The 21,267-nt window shown below is 40.2% G+C and overlaps 1 protein-coding gene across 5 annotated transcripts in view; it reads left to right on the forward strand.

The window, feature by feature from the left end:
- The window catches only part of LINS1 (lines homolog 1), a 55,527-nt gene that overhangs the window by 18,128 nt on the left and 16,132 nt on the right, over nucleotides 1-21,267 (forward strand). For 3 of the 5 annotated variants that reach the window (XR_008994704.1, XM_036878651.2, XM_036878649.2), the window contains exon 2: nucleotides 5,107-5,207. The exons of the other annotated variants lie outside the window; for them this stretch is intronic. The gene's annotated coding sequence lies outside the window, so the exon portion shown is untranslated. The remainder of the gene's footprint in view (nucleotides 1-5,106; nucleotides 5,208-21,267) is intronic. 5 annotated transcript variants of the gene reach the window in all.

Raw genomic sequence — 21,267 nt, forward strand, 5'->3', positions numbered from 1 at the left:
ATAATGCAACAATGAACATAGGGATGCATACATCTTTTCAAGTTAGTATCTTTGTTTCCATTGTATATACCCTCAGAAGTGGAATTGCTGGTTCATATAGTATTTCTGTTTTTAATTTTTTGAGGGACCTTCATTTTTTTTATAGTGTATGCACAATTTATATTCCTGCCAACAGTGCACAGGGGTTCCCATTTCTCCACATCCTCACCAACACTTGTTATTTCTTGGCTTCCCGACAATAGCCATCCTTAAAGGTGTAAGTGACACCTCATTGCAGTTTTGATTTGCATTTTCCTGATGATTAGTGATGTTGAGCACTTTTTCGTATACCTGTTGGCCATCTGTTTGTCTTTGGAAAAATGTCTATTCAGATCCTTCACCCGTCTTTTAATCGGATTGTTTATTTTTTATGCTATTGAGTTGCATGAGTTCTTTTATATATTTTGGTTGTTAATCCCTTATCAGATATGTTATTTGCAGATATTTTCTCCTATTCCATAGGCTTCCTTTTCATTTTGTTGACAGTTTCCTTTGCTGTACAGAAGCTTTCTAGTTTGATGTTGTCCATCTTATTTTTGCTTTTGTTGCCTTTGCTTCTGATGTAAATCCAAAAATTCATCAACAAGACCAATGTCAAGAAGCTTTTTGCTTATATTTTCTTCTAGGAATTTTATCATTTCAGGCATTACACTCAAGTCTTTAGTCCATTTTCAGTTAATTTTGTGTATGGTATAAGATAATGGGCCAGTCTCATTCTTTCACACGTGGCTGTCCGGTTTTCTCAACAATGTTTATTGAAGAGACTGTCCTTCCCCCAATATACATTCTTGGTTCCTTTGTTGTATATTAATTGACCACATATACATGAGCTTATTTCTGGATTCTCTGTTCAGTTCCATTGTTCCATGTGCCTGTTTTTAGGCTAATACCATACTGTTTTCATTACTATAGCTTTGTAATATAGTTCAAAATCAGGACCTATGATGCCTCCAGCTTTGTTCTTCATTTGCAGATATCAAACCATCCTTGCATCCTTGGAGTAAATCCCATTTGATCTTGGTGTATGATCCCTTTATTTTATTGCTGAATTAAGTTTGCAGATATTTTGTTAAGGATTTTTACATCCATATTCATCAGGGATATTGGCTTATAGTTTACTTCTCTAGTGCCCTTTTCTGGTTTAGTATCAGTATGCTGGTCTTGTAAAATGTTGAGAGTGTCCCCTCCTTCTCAGTTTTTTGGAAGAGTTTGAGAATTGGTGTTAACTCTTTTTTAAACATTTGGTATAATCCACCAGTGAAGCCATCTGTTTGCTTTCTGGGAGGTTTTTGATTACTGATTCAGTTTCTACTAGTAATCGGTCTCTTCAGATTTTCTATTTTTTATGATTCAGTCTTGGTAGGCCATATGTTTCTAGGAATTTATCCATTTCTTCTAATTTGCCTGGCTTGTTAGCGTAGAAAATCATTAAGCTTAAAACAAAAGGAAAGCAAGTGGGAAAGATTGCTAGGCAGAGGAAATAGCATTTTATCAAGGTTCAGAGTCAAAAAGGGACCTTTCAAGGAGACTCAATAAAGGAATATTGACATTCTACTTGAGTTGTATAAATGTCTTCACAATGTACTTTTTGTAAATCTTTGAACATGTGCTACTTTGCTGAGGTAGAGTAGGTAAACTTATTTTATCAACTAAAAATAAAGTATTATCTGTGTGTACAGTATTCAGAATTCAGGAGTTCAGTGAAATAGGCAGTGCTATTGTCATATCCAGACAATCCCCAAATTCAACCCTGCCACTTAGGGTGGGATTTCTTTTGGTTGGGGGTGGGTGGGCGGAGGAGGGTAAGGGCAGTAGAATAATCATACAAGGGAATGAATAAAGAAACATTTCATTCTAAAGCACCTCTTAAAGTGTAGAACTAGGAGTAGAAAAGTTCAAGTTTACTCACTGGAGGTTTTGTACTTTTTAAAAACAAATGCTTAGCATTAGCATATATAATGTAAACCTAATGAGCTCAGATTCCTTATCAGTAAAGTCAAATAGACTGGTTAGTGGTCATTGGTGTATAGTCCCGGGTCCAATTCTTGGGCCTTCCCCAGACTCACTGAACCAGAATCACTGGGAATGGGCCCAGCCTTCATGTTGCAACAAGCCTTCCAGAAGATTTTTGAAGCTAGAGTTTGAGAACCACTGGTCTAAATTATCTGTGAGGGTTTTTTTTGGTACCAAAAGCTATGATTTTAAAGTTTAGCGTCTGTCTACGTAAAAAAGTTTGCCTTTGGAGTGATCGATTTAGTAGAGAGAACTGGGAAAGATACATGTGGTTATCTTTTGATCATACTTGTGTTAAATGATGCAGTTCATCTATTATTTCAGGCTTCTGAGAACAAAGGTACTTCATTGCTTGTCTAAAACCAGTACATGCCATGCATGAATTTATTTGGCAGCACTACATTCACTGATTCCTGCATCTAGCCCAATTGCAGGGGAACTACAATGAACTACAATGACCCTAGCCAGGTTGTCAAGGTGTTGAGGTGAAGGGACCTCTTGCTTTTGTGCTGTTGCCTGTCTTTGAGACTGTGCCCGGCCTTCATTTCAGAGGCCCAGTGTCTGCTACCTGGTGCTTGCTACATTCCATATCAAGAATTTGGTAACCGTTTTATGTTTGTGTCTGTCTTGCACCCCTTTAAAAATTGGGGGAGAAGCACTGTTTTTCTTTAAAATAAGTCATACTCATTCATTTTTTAAAACAACTTACACTGTGAGTAGAAGTGTAAGGGAAATAAAAGGGGGGAGTATGCAGGGCAGCTTCTGGACTTTGTTCTGCTTGGTGGGGCATAGTTAACTGCCAGCCGAGCTATAGGGAACTCCAGCAGATGATCCCTGGGGATCATTATAGGTACAGGCACATATAATTAACTCTCCCCATATCCTGTGAGCTGGGTACCCTCCTTATGCCCCTTGAACATAGAAGGAGCCGAGGCTTGGAGGGTAACATGCCCCAGGGTGACCCTGATGTGATGGAGTCATTTGACTCTAGATGCCTGATTCCGGGCTCTAAATGATATGCCACTTTGATAGAAAAACACTTCTAAGTATTGCCTTACTTGTATATTTTAAGTATGTGATCTATAGGGTATCAGGCTTTTCTTTCATGCTAAAAAAAATTCCTGATCTGTGTTAGAGTCCTATCAACAGAATTTAAAAAGAGGACAATTTACAAGCACGTGGCACTGTTGTAGCAGAAAACCGGAAACTTGTTAAAAATCAAAGTTATTGGGCCCCATCCCGGAACGTCTGTATCAGAAACTCCTGGGGCAAGGCCCTACACTCTGCCTTCACCTGCCTTTCAAGTGATCCTGAGGCAGCCAGAATTGAGCACCACTGTTTTTAGGAAATGAGCAAGAGATGGTGTACTCTGGGGTTTAATGACTGCCAGTACCTGCTCTAGGCCTGTAGATAAGTCACAGGAGCTGTATCTGGAACTTGAAATAACAGCCCCCACCCTCACCCCCATCTCCTGTAGGGGCATGTTGGGGCATGGAGAATGGTAAACTGTAGAACTAGCAGGCAAAGGGAAGATGCCCAGCATATGGCATGCTGTTGGAAGCTAGCCCTTCCCCCTCCATCTGCTGGTGGAGGGTAGGGGAAAGAAGTGTTCTTGAAATTGTAGTTGCCAGCTTTCATGGCTCTGGTAGTGGACCCAGATGATGGGAACCTCTGTCCAGTTGAGTCTTCTAGGCCTTCTCAGTGCCTTAGCCACCCTCATCAGCCTCCCCTAACCTGACAGCGCCACCCAGCTCTCCCTTCCCTACCCCATCCCCAGCTTTCTGTAGAGCTAACTGTTATTTTACCTTTTCTGATGAAGTGAATGTCACCTTGATGGGAAGAGGGACCAGAATTCTGAAAGACAGGCTTTGTTTAAAGAGCCTCAACTTCAGCCTCAGGAATCACAGCATCCTCATTAATGAAGCAATATAGGTTAAGTATTGGGCTGTGATCAGATTTGAACTTGTTGCATTAGGCCAAAACCCAACACTGAGAATTTTCCAGTCAATTAGCAAACTGTAGTAGCTTTTCAAATAAAGGAAAACATTTTTTCTTTATCATATTGACCACGAAAGTAATTTTCTGTATTCTGAATTTAAATGTAGAGGTTATCTACAGAAAACCTCCTTGAAATTGGGTGATGGGCCAATGTTTACTGAAGTATAGACTACACACTTAAAATCTCTACTTATTTCTTACTTAGGAATCTTTTTTTAAGAAAATATTTTTTGACATTTTAAACTAAAATACTTAGTTTTCAGTCTAGAAATTGTTTAAATCAAAGTTCTAATAAGTTTACATTTACATTTTAGTTGCTATTACTGAAATCCTATGCATATTAATGCTTAGGATCAGAAAGCTGATGACTATAGCTGGAATTACTATTTTTTGAATTGAAACTTAATTTTGAAAAAATTGCAGATGGAGTATAATAAATAATACAAAGAGATCTTGTGTACCCTTTAACTATTTCCTCCACCATCAGCGTCTTGCACAACTATAGCACAGTACCACAACCAGGATATTGACATCAGTACAATCCACTATTCAGGTTTCCTGTTTAACTTCTACTCATTTATTTATATGTATTTAGTTCTGTGCAGTTTTATCACCTGTGTAGGTTAGTGCGTCCCCCATCTGTCATCACAAGAATTCCTTGTGTTGGCCTTTATAACCCTACCCACTAAGTTGGGAGGGGGCCTCCCTAACTCTGACGACCGCTCATCTGTCATCTCTTTCATTTTGTCCCTTCAAAAATGAACCATACAGTATGCAGCCTATTTGAGATGGGCTTTCTTCTCTCAGCATAATTCCCTTAAGAGCCATCCAAATTATTGCATGTATCAATAGTTCTTTCTTTCTTAAAAAGACAAGTTGCATTCCATGATCTGGATGTACCAGTTTAACTATTCACCCTTCAAGGACACATGGCTTGCCTCCTCTTTGTTGGGGAGTTCACCGTCTGCTGAGAGGTATTTTCAGAAAAAACTCCAAGAAACACTGGCTCATTTCTTGTCCTAATCAGACCTCTCCTAATACTTGTTTCCTTTCCAGCGTCGTCGACGGACCTCTGGCATTTCTCCAGTGGAGCTGGCTTCAAAGCCTGTTAGCATTCTGAACACTCTTCCCCCAACACTTGGCTTAGCGTCTGAGAGGTACGCCTTCCTCCAGACCTGTGTAAACTTGAGATGTACCAGCCTTGTAGCAGCCCCTTCAGAAAAGAAGTGTGGTCGGTCAAATCCCCAAGTTCATTTTTTCAGGATTTGTCTTTTCCTTTAATACTGGAATTGTTTTTTTAAGAACAGAACGAAACTACAGTATTCAGTTCTCAAGAGGCTATCCACAGGCATTTGCTGCAGGGCAAGGTTTCTTTGGCCAGCATTACTATTTTAGAAGACGTGGTGAGAAGCAGTGATTGATCATTAGTTACAATACAGCGCGCCTGGCACCTATCCTCTTCATCACCTGCTTGGCATTTGTGACCCCTAAATTGATGCTTTTGTATTTCTCTGGCTATAAAGGGTAATTTTGAATCTATAGTTCTTAAGGTCTGTAATTTTCAATCTGATTTCTCACAGCCACTCTTATTTTTTTTTTATTAGTTTTATGTTGGTATCATTAATCTACAATTACATGAAGGACATTATGTTTACTAGGCTCCCCCCTTCACCAAGTCCCCCCCACATACCCGTTCACAGTCACTGTCCATCAACATAGTAAGATGCTATAAAATCACTACTTGTCTTCTCCGTGTTGCACAGCCCTCCCTGTGCCCCCCCCCCACTATACATGTTAATCGTAAGGCCCCCTTTCTTTTCTTTTTTCCTGCCCTTATCCCTCCCTTCCCACCCATCCTCCCCAGTCCCTTTCCCTTTGGTAACTGTTAGTCCATTCTTGGGTTCTGTGCTTCTGCTGCTGTTTTGTTCCTTCAGTTTTCTTTTGTTCTTATACTCCACATATGAGTGAAATCATTTGGTACTTGTCTTTCTCTGCCTGGCTTATTTCACTGAGCATAATACCCTCTAGCTCCATCCATGTTGTTGCAAATGGTAGGATCTGTTTTTTCCTTATAGCTGAGTAATATTCCATTGTGTATATGTACCACATCTTCTTTACCCATTCATCTACTGATGGACATTTAGGGTGCTTCCATATCTTGGCTATTGTAAATAGTGCAGATAAACATAGGGGTGCATCTGTCTTTTTCAAACTGGAGTGATGCATTCTTGGGGTAAATTCCTAGAAGTGGAATTCCTGGGTCAAATGGTATTTCTATTTTGAGCATTTTGATGAACCTCCATACTGCTTTCCACAATGATTGAACTAATTTACATTCCCACCAGCAGTGTAGGAGGGTTCCCCTTTCTCCACAACCTCGCCAACGTTTGTTGTTGTTTGTCTTTTGGATGGTAGCCATCCTTACTGGTGTGAGATGATATCTCATTGTGGTTTTAATTTGTATTTCTCTGATGACAAGTGATGTGGAGCATCTTTTCATGTGCCTGTTGGCCATCTCAATTTCTTCTTCAGAGAACTGTCTATTCAGCTCCTCTGCCCATTTTTTAATTGGATTATTTGCTTTTTGCTTGTTGAGGTGTGTGAGCTCCTCATATATTTTGGATGTCAACCCTTTATTGGATCTGTCATTTACGAATATATTCTCCCATACTGATGGTGTTCTTTGCTGTACAGAAGCTTTTCCACTTGATGTAGTCCCATTTGGGTTCATTTTTGCTTTTGTTTCCCTTGCCTGGGGAGATATATTCAAGAAGAGGTCACTCATGTTTATGTCTAAGAGTTTTTTGCCTATGTTTTTTTCTAAGAACTTTATAGTTTCATGACTTACATTCAAGTCTTTGATCCATTTCGAATTTACTTTTGTGTGTGGGGTTAGACAGTGATCCAGTTTCATTCTCCTACATGTAGCTGTCCAGCTTTGCCAGCACCATCTGTTGAAGAGACTGTCATTTCCCCATTGTATGTCCATGGCCCCTTTATCGAATATTAGTTGACCATATATGTTTGGGTTAATGTTTGGAGTCTCTATTCTGTTCCATTGGTCTGTGGCTCTGTTCTTGTGCCAGTACCAAATTGTCTTGATTACTGTGGCTTTGTAGTAGAGCTTGAAGTTGGGGAGCGAGATCCCCCCCACTTTATTCTTCCTTCTCAGGATTGTTTTAGCTATTCTGGGTCTTTGGTGTTTCCATATGAATTTTTGAACTATTTGTTCCAGTTCATTGAAGAATGCTGTTGGTAGTTTGATAGGGATTGCATCAAATCTGTATATTGCTTTGGGCAGGATGGCCATTTTGACGATATTAATTCTTCCTAGCCAGGAGCATGGGATGAGTTTCCATTTGTTAGTGACCTCTTTAATTTCTCTTAAGAGTGTCTTATAGTTTTCAGGGTATAGGTCTTTCACTTCCTTGGTTAGGTTTATTCCTAGGTATTTTATTCTTTTTGATGCTATTGTGAATGGAATTGTCTTCCTGATTTCTCATTCTATTAGGTTATTGTTAGTGTATAGGAAAGCCACAGATTTCTGTGTGTTAATTTTGTATCCTGCAACTTTGCTGAATTCCGATATTAGCTCTAGTAGTTTCAGAGTGGAGTCTTTAGGGTTTTTTTTTTTTTTTTTTTTTTTTTTAATAATTATTTTTTATTGAAGGGTAGTTGACACACAGTATTACATTACATGAGTTTCAAGTGTACAACACAGTGGTAGAACATTTATATACATAATTCTAGGTTCCAGCTATCACCCTACCAGGCTGTTACAATATCTTGACTATATTCCTTATGCTATACATTACATCCCGGTTACTAATTTATTTTACCATTGGAAGTCTGTCCTTTTTTTTTTTTTTTTTTTTTTTTTTTTTTGTGAGGGCATCTCTCATATTTATTGATCAAATGGTTGTTAACGACAATAAAATTCTGTATAGGGGAGTCAATGCTCAATGCACAATCATTATTCCACCCCAAGCCTAATTTTTGTCAGTCTCCAATCTTCTGAGGCATAACAAACAAGTTTTTACATGTAGAACAAATTCTTACATAATGAATAAGTTACATAGTGAACAGTACAAGGGCAGTCATCACAGAAACTTTCGGTTTTGCTCATGCATTATGAACTATAAACAGTCAGTTCAAATATGAATACTCATTTGGTTTTTATACTTGATTTATATGTGGATACCACATTTCTCTCTTTATTATTATTATTTTTAATAAAATGCTGAAGTGGTAGGTAGATACAAGATAAAGGTAGAAAACATAGTTTAGTGTTGTAAGAGAGCACATGTAGATGATCAGGTGTGTGCCTGTAGACTATGTGTTAATCCAAGCTAGACCAGGGCAATAAAACATCCACGTATGCAGAAGATTTCTCTCAGAACGGGGGGGTGAGGTTCTAAGCCTCACCTCTGTTGATCCCCAATTTCTCACCTGATGGCCCCCCTGCGACTGTGCCTGTCTTAGGTTGTTCCTCCCTTGAGGAATCTTACCCGTCTCTGGCTAACCAGTCATCTTCCGGGGCCATACAGGGAAATGTGAAGTTGGTAAGTGAGAGAGAAGCCTTATTGTTTGAAAAAGTTAGCTTTTTAGTTCTTTGCATATTTATGCCCTGTGGCTTCTATGCCCAGCATTTGTCTTGAGGTATCTTTACCACTTGGAAGAATTATGATACTCGGTAAATTTGATATGAGGCACGAATTCTATTTAAGGGTTGTAATTAGGAAGGAAGAAGAAAAGCTATAGAAGTAGCAGGCGGAAGAAAACATGGGAAGATTGATTATTTCTTTGATATATCTTCTTGTAGAGTAACTTCAGCATGTATAGGTTTTAAGCTACTACTTAAATTGCACACACACATTAACATAATAGGAGTATAGTTACATAACCAAAGCATATCTGTAATTACCAGCCATCTGCAGTGAAACCAAGAAAACCAGTTAGGCACCTTAGGCATTTGTGAAAACTTATCTATGATATGGTGGATATTGTCCAACTGAACTTGAACAGTCTGAGAGAAATCAGACAAATTAAAACAACCCATTCCTGGGGACTGTTCACATGCCATATGTTCTTTTAACAATAAATAGTTTGTAGTTGTAAGACTTTGGAGCGCTACAATTTGCACTTCTCCAAATTCTTGGTTGAGTTCCAACAGTATAGATCCAGTCCAATTTTGTTGTTTTACTGTATGCACAGGCCAGCTTAGATATCTCCTTCCTCATTCCCATGGCAGGTCCAGGAACTGGTGGGATGAGTGCATCTACAGCTGTAGCAGTGCGTGGATCTTTGTTGGGGTTTTTTGATGATCATCTTCTGGCATGAGTCTTCCAGAGGGTGCAGATGTTGGAAGTTCTTTTTCATATCGTATCTTAGTTCATTTTCGGGGTAGCCCAATTAGGCTTTGATCCTCTGTATAAACACAAACAGACCCTTTGCCTACACTTTTATATGCCCTTTATACCCTTGTGTAGAACTCGTTGGAGGTTACCACACAGGAACTGCCCTTTTTTTTTTTTTTTTTTTTTTGGCTATCACTAATCTACACTTACATGACGAATATTATGTTTACTAGGCTCTCCCCTATACCAGGTCTCCCCTATAAACCCCTTTACAGTCACTGTCCATCAGCATAGCAAAATGTTGTAGAATCACTACTTGCCTTCTCTGTGTTGTACAGCCCTCCCTTTTCTCCTACCCCCCCATGCATGTTAATCTTAATACCCCCCTACTTCTCCCCCCCTTATCCCTCCCTACCCACCCATCCTCCCCAGTCCCTTTCCCTTTGGTACCTGTTAGTCCATTCTTGAGTTCTGTGATTCTGCTGCTGTTTTGTTCCTTCAGTTTTTCCTTTGTTCTTATATTCCACAGATAAGTGAAATCATTTGGTATTTCTCTTTCTCCGCTTGGCTTGTTTCACTGAGCATAATACCCTCCAGCTCCATCCATGTTGCTGCAAATGATTGGATTTGCCCTTTTCTTATAGCTGAGTAGTATTCCATTGTGTATATGTACCACATCTTCTTTATCCATTCATCTATTGATGGACATTTAGGTTGCTTCCAATTCTTGGCTATTGTAAATAGTGCTGCAATAAACATAGGGGTGCATCTGTCTTTCTCAAACTTGATTGCTGCATTCTTAGGGTAAATTCCTAGGAGTGCAATTCCTGGGTCAAATGGTAAGTCTGTTTTGAGCATTTTGATGTACCTCCATACTGCTTTCCACAATGGTTGAACCAACTTACATTCCCACCAGCAGTGTAGGAGGGTTCCCCTCTCTCCACAGCCTCGCCAACATTTGTTGTTGTTTGTCTTTTGGATGGCAGCCATCCTTACTGGTGTGAGGTGATACCTCATTGTAGTTTTAATTTGCATTTCTCTGATAATTAGCGATGTGGAGCATCTTTTCATGTGTCTGTTGGCCATCTGTATTTCTCTTTTGGAGAACTGTCTGCTCAGTTCCTCTGCCCATTTTTTAATTGGGTTATTTGTTTTTTGTTTGTTGAGGCGTGAGAGCTCCTTATATATTCTGGACGTCAAGCCTTTATCGGATGTGTCATTTTCAAATATATTCTCCCATACTGTAGGGATCCTTCTTGTTCTATTGATGGTGTCTTTTGCTGTACAGAAGCTTTTCAGCTTAATATAGTCCCACTTACTCATTTTTGCTGTTGTTTTCCTTGCCCGGGGAGATATGTTCAAGAAGAGGTCACTCATGTTTATGTCTAAGAGGTTTTCGCCTATGTTTTCTTCCAGGAGTTTAATGGTTTCATGGCTTACATTCAGGTCTTTGATCCATTTTGAGTTTACTTTTGTATATGGGGTCAGACAATGGTCCAGTTTCATTCTCCTACATGTAGCTGTCCAGTTTTGCCAGCACCACCTGTTGAAGAGACTGTCATTTCCCCATTGTATGTCCATGGCTCCTTTATCAAATATTAATTGACCATATATGTCTGGGTTAATGTCTGGATTCTCTAGTCTGTTCCATTGGTCTGTGGCTCTGCTCTTGTGCCAGTACCAAATTGTCTTGATTACTATGGCTTTATAGTAGAGCTTGAAGTTGGGGAGTGAGATCCCCCCTACTTTATTCTTCTTTCTCAGGATTGCTTTGGCTATTCGGGGTCTTTGGTGTTTCCATATGAATTTTTGAATTATTTGTTCCAGTTCATTGAAGAATGTTGCTGGTAGTTTCATAGGGATTGCATCAAATCTGTATATTGCTTTGGGCAGGATGGCCATTTTGACGATATTAATTCTTCCTAGCCACGAGCATGGGATGAGTTTCCATCTGTTAGTGTCCCCTTTAATTTCTCTTAAGAGTGACTTGTAGTTTTCAGAGTATAAGTCTTTCACTTCTTTGGTTAGGTTTATTCCTAGGTATTTTATTTTTTTTGATGCAATTGTGAATGGAGTTGTTTTCCTGATTTCTCTCTCTGTTGGTTCATTGTTAGTATATAGGAAAGCCACAGATTTCTGTGTGTTGATTTTGTATCCTGCAACTTTGCTGTATTCCGATATCAGTTCTAGTAGTTTTGGGGTGGAGTCTTTAGGGTTTTTTATGTACAGTATCATGTCATCTGCAAATAGTGACAGTTTAACTTCTTCTTTACCAATCTGGATTCCTTGTATTTCTTTATTTTGTCTGATTGCCGTGGCTAGGACCTCCAGTACTATGTTAAATAACAGTGGAGAGAGTGGGCATCCCTGTCTAGTTCCCGATCTCAGAGGAAATGCTTTCAGCTTCTCGCTGTTCAATATAATGTTGGCTGTGGGTTTATCATAGATGGCCTTTATTATGTTGAGGTACTTGCCCTCTATTCCCATTTTGCTGAGAGTTTTTAACATGAATGGATGTTGAACTTTGTCAAATGCTTTTTCAGCATCTATTGAGATGATCATGTGGTTTTTGTCTTTCTTTTTGTTGATGTGGTGGATGATGTTGATGGACTTTCGAATGTTGTACCATCCTTGCATCCCTGGAATGAATCCCACTTGGTCATGGTGTATGATCCTTTTGATGTATTTTTGAATTCGGTTTGCTAATATTTTGTTGAGTATTTTTGCATCTACGTTCATCAGGGATATTGGTCTGTAGTTTTCTTTTTTGGTGGGGTCTTTGCCTGGTTTTGGTATTAGGGTGATGTTAGCTTCATAGAATGAGTTTGGGAGTATCCCCTCCTCCTCTATTTTTTGGAAGACTTTAAGGAGAATGGGTATTATGTCTTCCCTGTATGTCTGATAAAATTCCGAGGTAAATCCATCTGGCCTGGGGGTTTTGTTCTTTGGTAGTTTTTTGATTACCTCTTCAATTTCATTGCTGGTAATTGGTCTGTTTAGATTTTCTGTTTCTTCCTGGGTCAATCTTGGAAGGTTATATTTTTCTAGGAAGTTGTCCATTTCTCCTAGGTTTCCCAGCTTGTTAGCATATAAGTTTTCATAGTATTCTCCAATAATTCTTTGCATTTCCGTGGGGTCCGTCGTGATTTTTCCTTTCTCGTTTCTGATACTGTTGATTTGTGTTGACTCTCTTTTCTTCTTAATAAGTCTGGCTAGAGGCTTATCTATTTTGTTTATTTTCTCGAAGAACCAGCTCTTGGTTTCATTGATTTTTGCTATTGTTTTATTCTTCTCAATTTTATTTATTTCTTCTCTGATCTTTATTATGTCCCTCCTTCTGCTGACCTTAGGCCTCATCTGTTCTTCTTTTTCCAATTTCGATAATTGTGACATTAGACCATTCATTTGGGATTGCTCTTCCTTTTTTAAATATGCTTGGATTGCTATATACTTTCCTCTTAAGACTGCTTTTGCTGTGTCCCACAGAAGTTGGGGCTTAGTGTTGTTGTTGTCATTTGTTTCCATATATTGCTGGATCTCCATTTTGATTTGGTCATTGATCCATTGATTATTTAGGAGCATGTTGTTAAGCCTCCATGTGTTCGTGAGCCTCTTTGCTTTCTTTGTACAGTTTATTTCTAGTTTTATGCCTTTGTGGTCTGAAAAGTTGGTTGGTAGGATTTCAATCTTTTGGAATTTTCTGAGGCTCTTTTTGTGGCCTAGTATGTGGTCTATTCTGGAGAATGTTCCATGTGCACTTGAGAAGAATGTATATCCCGCTGCTTTTGGATGTAGAGTTCTATAGATGTCTATTAGGTCCATCTGCTCTACTGTGTTGTTCAGTGCTTCCGTGTCCTTACTTATTTTCTGCCCAGTAGATCTATCCTTTGGGGTGAGTGGTGTGTTGAAGTCTCCTAGAATGAATGCATTGCAGTCTATATCCCCCTTTAGTTCTGTTAGTATTTGTTTCACATATGCTGGTGCTCCTGTGTTGGGTGCATATATATTTAGAATGGTTATATCCTCTTGTTTGACTGAGCCCTTTATCATTATGTAGTGTCCTTCTTTATCTCTTGTTACTTTCTTTGTTTTGAAGTCTATTTTGTCTGATATTAGTACTGCAACCCCTGCTTTCTTCTCACTGTTGTTTGCTTGAAATATGTTTTTCCATCCCTTGACTTTTAGTCTGTACGTGTCTTTGGGTTTGAGGTGAGTTTCTTGTAAGCAGCATATAGATGGGTCTTGCTTTTTTATCCATTCTGTTACTCTGTGTCTTTTGATTGGTGCATTCAACCCATTAACATTTAGGGTGGCTATTGAAAGATATGTACTTATTGCCATTGCAGGCTTTAAATTCGTGGTTACCAAAGGTTCAAGGTTAGCCTCTTTAGTATCTTACTGCCTACCTTAGCTCGCTTATTGAGCTGTTATATACACTGTCTGGAGATTCTTTTCTTCTCTCCCTTCTTGTTCCTCCTCCTCGATTCTTCATATGTTGGGTGTTTTGTGCTGTGCTCCTTCTAGGAGTGCTCCCATCTAGAGCAGCCCCTGTAAGATGTTCTGTAGAGGTGGTTTGTGGAAAGCAAATTCCCTCAGCTTTTGTTTGTCTGGGAATTGTTTAATCCCACCGTCATATTTGAATGATAGTCGTGCTGGATACAGTATCCTTGGTTCAAGGCCCTTCTGTTTCATTGTATTAAATATATCATGCCATTCTCTTCTGGCCTGTAGGGTTTCTGTTGAGAAATCTGACGTTAGCCTGATGGGTTTCCCTTTATAGGTGACCTTTTTCTCTCTAGCTGCCTTTAACACTCTTTCCTTGTCCTTGATCTTTGCCATTTTAATTATTATGTGTCTTGGTGTTGCCCTTCTTGGATCCTTTCTGTTGGGGGTTCTGTGTATTTCCGTGGTCTGTTTGATTACTTCCTCCCCCAGTGTGGGGAAGTTTTCAGCAATTATTTCTTCTAAGATACTTTCCATCTCTTTGCCTCTCTCTTCTTCTTCTGGGACCCCTATAATACGGATATTGCTCCTTTTAGATTGGTCACACAGTTCTCTTAATATTGTTTCATTCCTGGAGATCCTTTTGTCTCTCTCTATGTCAGCTTCCATGCGTTCCTGTTCTCTGATTTCAATTCCATCAATGGCCTCTTGCATTCTATCCATTCTGCTTATAAACCCTTCCAGAGTTTGTTTCATTTCTGCGATCTCCTTTCTGGCATCTGTGATCTCCTTCCGGACTTCATCCCATTTTTCTTGCGTATTTCTCTGCATCTCTGTCAGCATGTTTATGATTCTTATTTTGAATTCTTTGTCAGGAAGACTGGTTAGGTCTGTCTCCTTCTCTGGTGTTGTCTCTGTGATCTTTGTCTGCCTGTAGCTTTGCCTTTTCATGGTGATAGGAATAGTCTGCAGAACTGGGACGAGTGACGGCTGGAAGGACTTCCTTTCTTGTTGGTTTGTGGCCCTCCTCTCCTGGGAGAACAGCGGCCTCTAGTGGCTTGTCCTGCGCAGCTGCGCGCAGACAGGGTTTCTGCTTCCTGCCCGGCTGCTATGGAGTTAATCTCCGCTGTTGCTGTGGGCGTGGCCTGGCTCGGGCAGCTACTCCTAAATGGTGGAGTCGCGTTGGAGCAGGAGCTGCTGGGAGGCTATTTATCTCCGTAAGGGGCCTCCCTGCTCCCTGCAGCCCAGGGGTTAGGGTGCCCAGAGGTCCCGGATTCCCTACCTCTGGATTAAGTGGCCCGCCCTGCCCCTTTAAGACTTCCAAAAAGCACCCGCCAAAACAAAACAACGACCACAAAAAAAAACAAGAAAAAAAATTTTTTTTAATTAAAAAAAAAAAATTTTTATTTAAAAAAAAAAAGGTGGTCGTTCGTTTTTCTTTATTCTCCGGTGCCAGCCTCAGGCCTCTGCTCACCGGTCTTTCTGCCCTGTTTCCCTAATATTGGGGTCCCTGTCCCTTTAAGACTTCCAAACAGCGCTCGCCAAAACAAAGCAGCAAAAAAGCAAAAAAAAAAAATGGTCGCGCGCTTTTCTTATGTCCTCTGTCGCCCAGCCTCCAGTGCCTGCTCACTGTTCTTGCTGCCCTGTTTTCCCAGTATCGAGGGCCCTACACTCTGGCCCGGATGGCTGGGGCTGGGTGCTCGGCAGCCCTGGCTCCGTCTCCCTCCCGCTCTGCCTGCTCTTCTCCCGCCGGGAGCTGGGGGGAGGGGCGCTCGGCTCCCGCGGGGCCAGGGCTTGTATCTTACCCCCTTCGCGAGGCGCTGGGTTCTCTCAGGTGTGGATGTGGTCTGGATATTGTCCTGTGTCCTCTGGTCTTTATTCTAGGAAGGGTTGTCTTTGTTATATTTTCATAGATATATGTTGTTTTGGGAGGAGATTTCCGCTGCTCTACTCACGCCGCCATCTTCCGCCCCCTCCTCTTTAGAGTTTTTTATGTACAATATCATGTCATCTGCAAATAGTGACAGTTTAACTTCTTCTTTACCAATCTGGATTCCTTGTATTTCTTTGTTTTGTCTAATTGCCGTGGCTAGGACCTCCAGTACTATGTTGAATAACAGTGGGGAGAGTGGGCATCCTTGTCTTGTTCCCGATCACAGAGGAAAAGCTTTCAGCTTCTCGCTGTTCAGTATGATGTTGGCTGTGGGTTTATCATATATGGCCTTTATTATGTTGAGGTACTTGCCCTCTATACCCATTTTGTTGAGAGTTTTTATCATGAATGGATGTTGAATTTTGTCGAATGCTTTTTCAGCATCTATGGAGATGATCATGTGGTTTTTGTCTTTCTTTTTGTTGATGTGGTGGATGATGTTGATGGATTTTCGAATGTTGTACCATCCTTGCATCCCTGGGATGAATACCACTTGGTCATGGTGTATGATCCTTTTGATGTATTTTTGAATTCGGTTTGCTAATATTTTGTTGAGTATTTTTGCATCTACGTTCATCAGGGATATTGGTCTGTAGTTTTCTTTTTTGGTGGGGTCTTTGCCTGGTTTTGGTATTAGGGTGATGTTGGCTTCATAGAATGAGTTTGGGAGTATTCCCTCCTCTTCTATTTTTTGGAAAACTTTAAGGAGAATGGGTATTATATCTTCTCTGTATGTCTGATAAAATTCCGAGGTAAATCCATCTGGCCTGGGGGTTTTGTTCTTTGGTAGTTTTTTGATTACCGCTTGAATTTCTTTGCTGGTAATTGGTCTGTTTAGATTTTCTGTTTCTTTCTGGGTCAGTCTTAGAAGGTTGTATTTTTCTAGGAAGTTGTCCATTTCTCCTAGGTTTCCCAGCTTGTTAGCATATAGGTTTTCATAGTATTCTCTAATAATTCTTTGTATTTCTGTAGGGTCTGTCGTGATTTTTCGTTCCTCATTTCTGATTGTGTTGATTTGTGTTGACTCTCTTTTCCTCTTAATAAGTCTGGCTAGAGGCTTATCTATTTTTATTTTCTCAAAGAACCAGCTCTTGGTTTCATTGATTTTTGCTATTGTTTTATTCTTCTCAATTTTATTTATTTCTTCCCAGATCTTTATTATGTCCCTCCTTCTGCTGACCTTAGGCCTCATTTGTTCTTCTTTTTCCAGTTTTGATAATTGTGACATTAGACCATTCATTTGGGATTGTTCTTCATTCTTTAAATATGCCTGGATTGCTATATACTTTCCTCTTAAGACTGCTTTTGCTGCGTCCCACAGAAGTTGGGCTTAGTGTTGTTGTCATTTGTTTCCATATATTGCTGGATCTCCATTTTGATTTGGTCATTGATCCATTGATTATTTAGGAGTGTGTTGTTAAGCCTCCATGTGTTTGTGAGCCTTTTTGCTTTCTTTGTACAATTTATTTCTAGTTTTATGCCTTTGTGGTCTGAAAAGTTGGTTGGTAGAATTTCAATGTTTTTGAATTTACTGAAGCTGTTTTTGTGGCCTAGTATGTGGTCTATTCTGGAGAATGTTCCATGAGCACTTGAGAAGAATGTGTATCCTGTTGCTTTTGGGTTTAGAGTTCATAGATGTCTGTTAGGTCCATCTGTTCTAGTGTGTTGTTCAGTGCCTCTGTGTCCTTACTTATTTTCTGTCTGGTGGATCTGTCCTTTGGAGTGAGTGGTGTGTTGAAGTCTCCTAGAATGAATGCATTGTATTCTATTTCCTCCTTTAATTCTGTTAGTATTTGTTTCACATATGTTGGTGCTCCTGTATTGGATGCATATATATTTATAATGGTTATATCCTCTTGTTGGACTGAGCCCTTTATCATTATGTAATGTCCTTCTTTATCTTTTGTTACTTTCTTTATTTTGAAGTCTATTTTGTCTGATACTAGTATTGCAACACCTGCTTTTTTCTCTCTGTTGTTTGCATGAGATATCTTTTTCCATCCCTTGACTTTAAGTCTGTGCATGTCTTTAGGTTTGAGGTGAGTCTCTTGTAAGCAGCATATGGATGGGTCTTGCTTTTTTATCCATTCTATTACTCTGTGTCTTTTGATTGGTGCATTTCAGTCCATTTACATTTAGGGTGATTATTGAAAGGTGTGTACTTATTGCCATTGCAGGCTTTAAGTTTGTGGTTACCAAAGGTTCAAGGTTACCTTCTTTACTGTCTTACTGTCTAACTTAACTCGCTTATTGAGCTATTGTAAACACGGTCTGATGATTCTTTATTTCTCTCCCTTCTTATTCCTCCTCCTCCCTTCTTCATATGTTAGGTGTTTTGTTCTGTGCTCTTTTTAGGAGTGCTCCCATCTAGAGCAGTCCCTGTAAGATGCCCTGTAGAGGTGGTTTGTGGGAGGCAAATTCCCTCAACTTTTGCTTGTGTGGGAATTGTTTAATCCCTCCTTCATATTTAAATGATATTCATGCTGGATACAGTAGTCTTGGTTCGAGGCCCTTCTGTTTCATTGCATTAAGTATATCATGCCATTCTCTTCTGGCCTGTAGGGTTTCTGTTGAGAAGTGTGATGATAGCCTGATGGATTTTCCTTTGTAGGTGACCTTTTTTTGCTCTCTGGCTGCCTTTAATATTTTGTCCTTGTCTTTGATCTTTGCCATTTTAATTATTATGTGTCTTGGTGTTGTCCTCCTTGGATCCCTTGTCGTGGGAGTTCTGTGTTCCTCTGTGGTCTGAGAGGCCATTTCCTCCCCTAGTTTGGGGAAGTTTTCAGCAATTATTTCTTCAAAGACACTTTTTATCCCTTTTTTCTCTCTTCTTCTTCTGGTACCCCTGTAATGCGGATGTTGTGCCGTTTCGATTGGTCACACAGTTCTCTTAAAATTCTTTCATTCCTGGAGATCTTTTTATCTCTCTCTGCATCAGCTTCTCTGCGTTCCTGTTCTCTGTTTTCTAGTCTGTTAATGGTCTCTTGCATCTCATCCATTCTGCTTTGAAGTCCTTCCAGAGATTGTTTTATTTCTGTATTCTCCCTCCTTAGTTCTTGCATATTTCTCTGCAAGTCCATCAGCATGGTTATGACTTTTGTTTTGAATTCTTTTTCAGGAAGATTGGTTAAATCTATCTCCCCAGGTTCCTTCTCAGGGGAAGATGTAGAAGATGTTGAAGCTGTCTGGGTTAATCTTGTCTGGATCAAATTTTTTTGCCTTTTCATGTTGATAGGTGCTATTGACTGTCAGCTGGGAGAGTCAAGACTCTTTCCACTTGGCTCCTGGCCTTTCTTTACTGGGACAACTGCGACCCCTAGTGGCTTGTGTTGGGCAATTGCGTGTAGACTGGGTCTCTGTATCTAGCCCGGCTGGTATGGAGGAAGCTCCCTTGCTGTGGGCGTGGCCAGCCTCAGGCCGCTGCTCTGCTATGGCGGGGCCCCGGAGGGGTAGTTTATGGGGCGCTGTTTGGCTGTTTACCTCCGTGAGGGGTCTCAGAGCTGTTCCCCAGGGGGTTAGTGTGCCCGGAGTTCCCTGGAATTTACCGCTGCTGGACTGTGACCCAGGATGCTTCCGTCCAGCTGTGGGGTCCCTGTCCCTTTAAGACTTTCAAGAAGCACTCGCTTTTCTTTGTCACAGGGGCACTGGCTTTGGGACCTGCTCACAGGTTTACTGCCCTGTTTCCCTAGTTTCCAGCACCCCACGCATGCACTGTGTCTGCGCTCTGGCCCGGATGGCGGGGGCTGGGTGTTCAGCAGTCCTGGGCTCCATCTCCCTCCCGCTCTGACTCCTCTCCTCCCGCCGGGAGCTGGGGGGAGGGGCCTCGGGTCCTGCCGGGCTGCAGCTTTTATCTTACCCCTTTCACCAGGCGCTGGGTTCTTGCTGGTGTGGATGTGGTCTGGCTGTTGTCCTGTGTCTTCTGGTCTCTCTTTTAGGATTAGTTGTATTTGTTGTATTTTCAAAAATATATATGTTTTTGGGAGGAGATTCCCACTGTCCTACTCATGCCGCCATCTTGGCTCCACCCCCTTTCACAGCCACTCTTATTAAAGAACCTGGGTTCCACCCTAGAAAACAGTCCGTTTGTCCCTAGAAATAATTGCTTGCTTGTTTGTTTATCTATCTGTTTATTTCCTGGCATTCACTTCAGTTTTGCACTGAAATGGTTCAGCCTTGTGAAATGGCCGTTTTTGTAGATCGAAGATGGTTGAATAGCAGTTTTTTTCTCATTTGTGGCAAAATTTAAGGAGGTACATTTTCTAGAAGTATTACTGAAAATATTTTTATTGCTATAAGATTGAAATAAAAATAATTCCATTTGTTGCTAAAATTATAATAATAAAGTTGAGCATATGATATTAGGTAAAATGTAAAAGAAGTATTGTCATAGAATATTTAACATATAAAAATGTCAGTAGTTCTATTGGGAAGAAATGTTATTGTTGTAACTAAAATTTAAAGTAAAATAAATACAATGGAAGTAGACTTTGAAGTAGAATATGAAAAGTAATTTCTGATAAGTGACAGATAAAATACACCAGACAATTAAGAAGATGATTTTATTCAAGCTATTGAATGTGCACTAGTAAGAAAGAAACCTCTTAAAAAAGGAAGAAATGTGGGGTTTTATGAAAAAAGAGAGAGTCAGTGAGAAAGGGGGAAGTGAGTCCTGTCTGGTAACACGGTTAGCCTCTTCTGAGAACACTGGAGGGTACAGCCCTTCTTAACCATTTTTGCTTTCTGGGAACACGGCTCAGGTAAAGTTTAACATTGTCAGATGAAATGAGGTTACCGATCTTTAGTTACGTTTATTAATCATGTGGGATGTATGCCACAGTTTAAGAGTAGGATTCAGAGAAAATTTACCAACAACTTCATTCATAACTTAAATTAAAATCTGTAGGTTTCTTAATGCCTCATTCTGCATCAGAGGACTAAAATCAGGAAGCTTTGTCTTGTGGGGGTGACCAGGAATTGAAATTCCTTGGAAGCTAAGCAAGGAGAAGAAACCGGTACAAAAAGGGAGGTTTCAAGAGGAAGGGCCTGTCAGTGAGTCCTGTTGTGATCAACTCCACAGTTTCTTCCAGTAGTGAAGGAGGCTAAAGACAGGCTAGGCAGTTATAAATGGGACAGGGCCAATGAGGGAAGTCTGTGGATTTAGTTAAAGAATGCATTTTAAGAGAACAAAATCATGACCCATATAAAGTGAACATGTATCAGTGATTTTAGTTAACTCATTAATTAATTTAAGAGCTGGGCAAATGTCGCAGTTGTTAAAGGAAAGGTTAAAGAACCATGAATTTATATGGAGTAAAAGAACGTTGGAGTGAGTTTACAAATGAAAGCAAAACTGGCCTTTTCCCCCTGCAGGAAGGGTTGCCTCTCCACCAGACAATTATCTGCCTGTCTACAGACAACTATTTGCATTGCTATTGTTACAGAAAATCCTGAAAAAAAACCTGGACTGGATCACCCATGGAAAAA

The sequence above is a fragment of the Manis pentadactyla genome, chromosome 18, assembly GCF_030020395.1.
Source record: "Manis pentadactyla isolate mManPen7 chromosome 18, mManPen7.hap1, whole genome shotgun sequence".
Classification (NCBI taxonomy): domain Eukaryota; kingdom Metazoa; phylum Chordata; class Mammalia; order Pholidota; family Manidae; genus Manis; species Manis pentadactyla.